Source organism: Vulpes lagopus, chromosome 4 (assembly GCF_018345385.1).
Source record: "Vulpes lagopus strain Blue_001 chromosome 4, ASM1834538v1, whole genome shotgun sequence".
NCBI lineage: Eukaryota > Metazoa > Chordata > Mammalia > Carnivora > Canidae > Vulpes > Vulpes lagopus.
In genome coordinates, this window is record NC_054827.1 from 77,652,096 (window position 1) to 77,658,893 (window position 6,798).

The 6,798-nt window shown below is 43.0% G+C and overlaps 1 long non-coding RNA gene across 1 annotated transcript; it reads left to right on the forward strand.

The window, feature by feature from the left end:
* The first annotated feature begins 1,909 nt into the window (after positions 1-1,909).
* On the forward strand, positions 1,910-6,252 carry LOC121489369. Its single transcript, XR_005987337.1, has 4 exons — positions 1,910-2,298; positions 2,672-2,790; positions 3,652-3,770; positions 4,793-6,252. It is a non-coding gene; the product is annotated as an uncharacterized LOC121489369 (long non-coding RNA).
* Positions 6,253-6,798: the final 546 nt, after the last annotated feature.

A 6,798-nucleotide genomic window follows, 5' to 3' on the forward strand; every position in this document is an offset into this window, starting at 1 on the left:
TTCTGAAGATATTTTACCACATATTAGAAAAAGAAACCTAAGAGAAATCATGACCTCCATTCAGAAACTCTACTTGTAGGGCTTAACGGGAGATTCAGACAAACATGTATTTATAAAAGTGTCTTTGTAGCATTTATATAACAGAAAAATAAGGAGGCATAGTTAAATATATTATGAAAAACCCATAAAATAATAAATCATTATAGCAATTAAATTGCTATAGACAGAGGTATATCTACTATTATTAAAGTTTAAGACCAGGTAACAAAGTAACATGTTCAGCATAATTCCTTAGACATGGGAAAACTTGGGGAACTCTAGAATATTAATTGTGGTTATTTCTGGATCCGGAGACTGTAGATGTTGCAGTTTCTTCTGCGTGCTTATCTACACATATTTAAATGTCTATAAAAAACTCATGAAATTAAGTGTTGTTTTCATTTTTCAATAGTGTTAAAAATCACAAGCAATCCAAAATGGATTTCCTAAGGACTCAGAACTATAGCATAGCTCCAAGTGGAAAAAGTAAAATTCGCAAATGAACTAGAATCGTAATAATTTCTGAATATTTTCTCTACTTGTTGCCCATTTTACCCAAGTGGAACAACATGTATCTGGGCTCTTGTAGAGATACCACCATCTGCCAACAGAAATTATTATTGGGAATAATAATTAGGTTGACAATGAAAACCCTGGAGGGTATACAGGAGCCACAATTCACCGTTATTCTTGAGTACAATCTACAGAGGATGGAACCAAGTGGCGAGGTCCTCTTTCAAATTCAAATGGAATAAATAATAAGCACCACTACCTGTCCTGGACCCACTGACCTAAGCTCTGAGGAAACAGTATATGTGACCACACTGCTCACCAGAGACTATATTTACTGATGAAGCTGAGAAATTTTGCATTGGAAAGCCATTTGGGGTGCGTTCACACATAAGATGGCATTAGAGGTGAAGAGTGGCGTTGTGGACGGTACAGGTTACTTCCTTCTGCGCCGCCAGTTGCAAAAATGGGATCTGAAGGTTGATATCAGTCCTGAAGACATGTAAACACTTCGAGTGCTTAAAAACACAAGTTTAAAATTTTACTTCGTGCTTTTTAGGCAGGACTTTTCACATATTGCATTCAAGGCTCCTGTTTTTGACCCTTGTATCTGACCTATTCTTGGATCCCTACTTGAAAGGTGATTGGCACTTATCAAACAAAAATTCCCGAGAACACTGCTAGTTCAGGACCAATATGCCATTAAATTTTAATAATGGTAACTTCCCGCAATTCTCAGGAAGTGGCCACTAGATAGGATTTCCTCCTAGGCCTCTTTCTTAAAGCTTTGTCCTGGGGCCCTTTATCTGCCAAGGGTGAAAACAAAGAAACAAAGAGCAGCAAGCCAGTGTTAAGGGAAACCAAGAAACAAAGCCTAGTTAGGGGCTGTGGTGCTGGGAGAGCAGGTGTAGGTCAGTTTCTGCAGGACTTAAGCTGCCGGGATATCAAACTCTGGCTTTATCCTGAAGATAATCAGGAGTCCTGGATGGAGAGACAGAATACAAATTTAAATGCAGCCTCTAAATTTCAGAACCCGAATCCATTGGTAAGAGTCCATTTTAAAGAGGAATCTCCAGGCTTGGGGCATGAGATCATGCCTGTCAAACAATTTCTGTCCATCTCCAAATTAGTAATGGGTGACTTGGCACCCTGGCTGATGAGCTGGCAAGAAAGGAGCTATCGTGTGTCATACCGGGGACCTCCACAGACACCCGGGGCAATGTGATTTGTCACTTAAAGGAGGAGACAGCCTGAGAGTGCCCCATCCTCTGCCTGCTGAGTCATCCTACTCTGGTAGTTATTTAAACAGAAGCCTCCAGCAGAGGCACGATCAACACTCCACTCAGACAATGGCCAGACCTCCAGAAGTCATGTCTAGCTTAGATTGCAACAAGTGCAATTTTCACAGTTTCTGTCCTCTTTTCCCAATATTGTCACACTGGGGATCTGACTTCTGGCTCTTTTTCTCCAAACTGGCCTACCCAGCCAGTCCTCCTATGAGACTTGGGCCCCAGAGGCCACCGACTCCTTGTTGAGTTTTCCCACGGTCTCTCCGACTTGACTTCCTTGGCTTTCTTCTAGATCAACAAACACTGGTTGAGCATCTGTTGTGGGTTAGGGACTGAGCTATACAGGTAAGGGGTGACGAAAAAACAATTAAGACACATTCCTCGCCTTTTAGGAGCTCACAGTCCAGGGGAAGAGGCAGTCCGGGCGACCACAATATATGAAGGGACGCCTCTAAGACAGGTGAGTACAAACAAAACGGTGTTTTGGACCTTAATTTTAGGGGGGACCACTACTCTTCCCTCAAAGCCACGGCCCTCTCCGTGTGGCTAGGTGGGAGGAATTCAAGGGCTGCGGAAGGGTGGAGGATTCAGAAGGGCATTTCCACCTGCCTGCCGGACGTTGCCCCGTTTGACCTGGGCCGAGCGGCTGCTGTCTGGCCCTGAGCGCCGCCCGTGGTTCTCTTCCCGGCCCATCCTCTAGGTGCTCTCGTCAGTGTGTCAGATGAGGACTCCCTCACATTTGGCTGTCATCTGTCAGCCACAACTGTCCCGTCCGGAGGAGCTGGCTTCGGCCGCTCCATTAAGGATACCATTTGACATCACATGTGCTGCAGGTGCTGCTGATGAAAGTGCTAAAGGAGCTGGACGTGACTGACGTCGGTGGGAAGGACGAGGCTGTGTGCGCGCATGCAGCTGTGCTGTCCAAATGCTGTTCTTACCTCCCAATGGAAAGGTATTGTAAATAAAGTGAAAGGGCACCAGCTTATTTTAAACGCCAAGTATGAGCTAGGAGCTGTTCTTGGCACTATGTAAAAGCTTTATTTAGTTCTCACAGTAATACTGTCCTTATGCTAGAGTCCCACTGTATAGACTAAGGAAATTATGGTTCAGAGAGGTTAAGGTCACACAGCTGTGCAATTTTTGGTTCAGCCTGAATGTGAACACAGGTCTATGTGATTCTGAATTTTGTGTTCAACTGGAATGGTTCACCGAGCAGCTGTAGAATAGTAACATGGCAATAGCATTTTTTTTAAAAGACTTTATCTGTTTATTTATTTTAGAGAGACAGAGAGGGTACATGAGCAGGTGGGAGGAGGAGAGGGAAAGGGAGAGCGAGAATCCCAAGCCGACTCTTCGCTGAGGTTGGAGCCCAATGTGGGGCTCGATCTCATGACCCTGAGATCATGACCTGGTCCAAAACTGAGGTGGTCACTTAACCGACTGCACCACCCAGGCACCCCCATGGCAGTAAGATTTCTGATTCCTGTCTGATTTTCAACCTTCCAAGTGTGATATAAATACAGGACGTATAGCATGAGTTTCTGAATATTTGTTTTGAAACACAAAACCAGAAGAATTGGAGTAGAAGGAAGCAACAAATATATAATAAAACCAAGTTTATCAGACGAAAATATGGATAAAAATGTTTACATTCCCAGAACTGTAAATATTGAAAAATAAAAGACACACTGAGAAAATATGTCTGTTTTTATGACTTGTTGATATCCAGGGGGTTTTTCCTTAAGCCTCAAAACAATTTACAGCATTGCCAGCAGCATTCAGTACATTCAGAACAGGATCATTTCACCCACAGCTGATCGAGGGCCATGCTTGGGACAGCACCAGAAGAGCCTTCCAGCAGACAGGCCAGGGAGGAAGCCAGGGTCAGTGAGTGAAGAGGAGAGCAGAGCCATTTAAAGCAACACCGTTTATGTAAGTGTGATCTAATTGCTTCCACTGGAAATGGGTCAGATTTGAGTCGAGAGAACCTGGGGCTTTTATGACCCCAGTGAAATCAGATTATAGCTTTTCTTCCAATCTCCTTGGAGAATATGGCCCTTGATGAAAGAATGATGCTCGGATTCATTTCAATCTGCGGTGTTTCCCAGTCTCTTCTTGCCTCCTCGGAGTTGATTCGCATTTTTTTTTTCTTTTCTGATGAAACACATTAAACTAAACAGGATATGTCATATGACAGACTGTGATAAATTTACTATTGGGAATAGGGGAAAAGTATGGGATAAAGAAATAGGTCTTTTTTGTCTCTCACGGCCATGATTCAGTTCTGACTCAAAAGGAAGTGTGCCACCTACTGAATCACGGAAACCACTTCCTGTAGCTGTTTGGTTTATTCTGGAGGGGCATTAGGCCAAGTACTGCCCTGCCCTGACCCTGACTGGCTCTTCAGAGCCAAAGCGTTCACAACTTGAGGTGGTTTGGCCTCAGACTCTGAGAACATTACATATTAAATTACAAGTGTTTCGTTTCCTAGCAAGGAGTCTTTAGCAACATAAAAACGAACATGTGTTATTTGCAAACTGAGTGTCTCGTTACTCAACCTGAATATCCTTACTTTTTCATAAGGTATGTATTCCAGATGACCACTCTCAAGATCTGAATTCATGGTGCTTCTGTTTTTCCTGAGGGCAGTTTGGGCAGTCTGTAGGGTGGCATTAACCAGATGCGGTTTCAAGCGTACCCTTTCATTAGTGAAGCAATACTAAACTTGTATTCATTCATGCAATGTATTTTTTGGAGCACGTGCTTACTGCTGTGTCCTGTACAAGGGAAGGGTAGAGGATAAAGTGGCAAACAAGACATATGGCTCCTGACCTCATGGTACTTATGACCTGCACTATATGGAAATTATGTTCTCTCTAGACTCCAAGATCGTCATTGAACACAATTAAAAGGAACATCAACTAAAGGAAAACTTGTTTCCTCTTTGCCCACAGGACATTTTTGACACCAGATGTGTGGGTTTCTCTACACCAAGGAATTCTTCAATGCTCAGCAACCACTGACTATCCTACAATTTAACTCAACTCTGACAGTAATTGGCCAGGATTCGCACACGCCCTGGGTATAAGGGCTCAGTCCAACAAGATTGCACTTTAGATGCCAATCGTAAGACCCAGGTTGTCACCTGCACTTCTGATCAACTGAATATAAACTGAGTTTTTCCACCATCTCCTCTTGGGGTTTGAAAATTAGCCAGAATGGCTCACAGAATTCAGAAAAATAACTCACTGACATTTACCAGTTTATTATAAAGGATACAACTCAGGAAAAGCCAGATGGAAGAGATACATATGGGAAGGTGTGGGTGGAGGGGGTGTGCAGCTCCCATGCCCTCCCTGGATGTGCCACCCTCCTGGCACCTAGATGTCTTCACTGACATGGAAGCTCCCTTGGACTCCATAACTTAGGGGTTTTATGGAGAGTCCACTGTGTAGACATGATTGACTAAATCATTGGCCACTGGTGAATAAGTTATCATTCCAGCCTCTTTCCTACCTGGAGGTCAAAGGGTGAAAATGAATGTTCCAACCCTTAAATCACATGATTGGATCCTCTGGTAATCAGCCTCCACCTTCCAAGAGTCATCTCATTAGCATAAACAGGTATGGTTGAAAAGGGCTTATTATGAATAACAAAAGATGCTTCTGTCACCTTATTCCTCAAGGAATTCCAAGGGTTTCAGTTTTAGAGGCTCTGTGCCAGGAACCAGGGAGGAAGACCAAAATATATATTTATTATACCACGTTCATGCAGCCCCAGCATCTAGCCCTGGGCCTTGCATAAAGAAGCTCCTCAACACTTGAGTAGATACACAAAAGAAAAAACAAAAGATAGAAAGACAAAAAGATGGAAAGAAGGAAGGAGATAGCAAAGGGAGGGAGGAAAAGAAGTCATCTCACAGTCATTTCTTACTGTATTTGCAGATGAAGACGAAAATATCCAGTCATTTGTTTTCTTCCATAGTGTCAATTCCAAATAGACTACAGATTTGTGCTCCTATGTGCATCTGGAGAGTCTGTAGTGCTTCAGGAGACAAATGGGCTCCTCATCAGGGAGGTTATAATACCAAGAAGGTCCGTTCTGAGGCCAGGTAAACATTAGAAGTCCTGAGAACCCTCTCTGAGAGTAACAGGCTCTTTGTTATCTCCTCAGGATAGGCCAGAATCCTGAACCATAGATAATCTATTATTCTCCTGGGGGTCCATGCCCAAAAGATGTGTCAAAGAATGGCTGCAAAACTGTGTAACACTAAGCACCCATCTGATAGAAGAGTCCTGAGAATTCAGTGAGACAAAGGGCGCCTGCGTGGCTTAGTCAGTGAAGCATCTGACTCTTAATTGCAGCACAGGTCTTGATCTCAGGATGGTAAGTTCCAGCCCCATGTTGGACTCCATGCTGGGCGTAGAGCCTACTTAAAAGAAAAAAAAATTAAATGAGACAATGTCTAGTTGTCTAGAATAGTCCTTGGCACACAGGAGGCTCCTTGTAAATAGAAGCTATCACTACTACAACTTCTCTTAATCTCATTACCATTACTCCTTCTACTACTGTTGCTTAGGTTATATCCATTAAAGCCAGCAGTTTTTCCATTAGTCTGACCAATGGCTTGATGTTTAATGATGGAATTCTATGATTCGGTGTAAGCCTCTCTAAACCCATGCTTTCCTTTCAACAATGGTAAAAAAAAAAGTTTTTTTTAAGTTTTAAAAAACTGCTAAGTTGGGAGCTGGACAAGGGACCTGATCCCAAGACCCAGGGATCATGACCGAGCCAAAGGCAGACGCTTAACTGACTGAGCCACCCAGGTGTCCCCTGACAATGGTAAAGATTTTAAATTGACCTCCAGTTGAAACTCCCTGTCAAGAAGAGATTGTCTTATTTACTGATGTCCAATTTATGAGAGCAACAGCTTTTCCCAAACGTAAGATTATATAACATT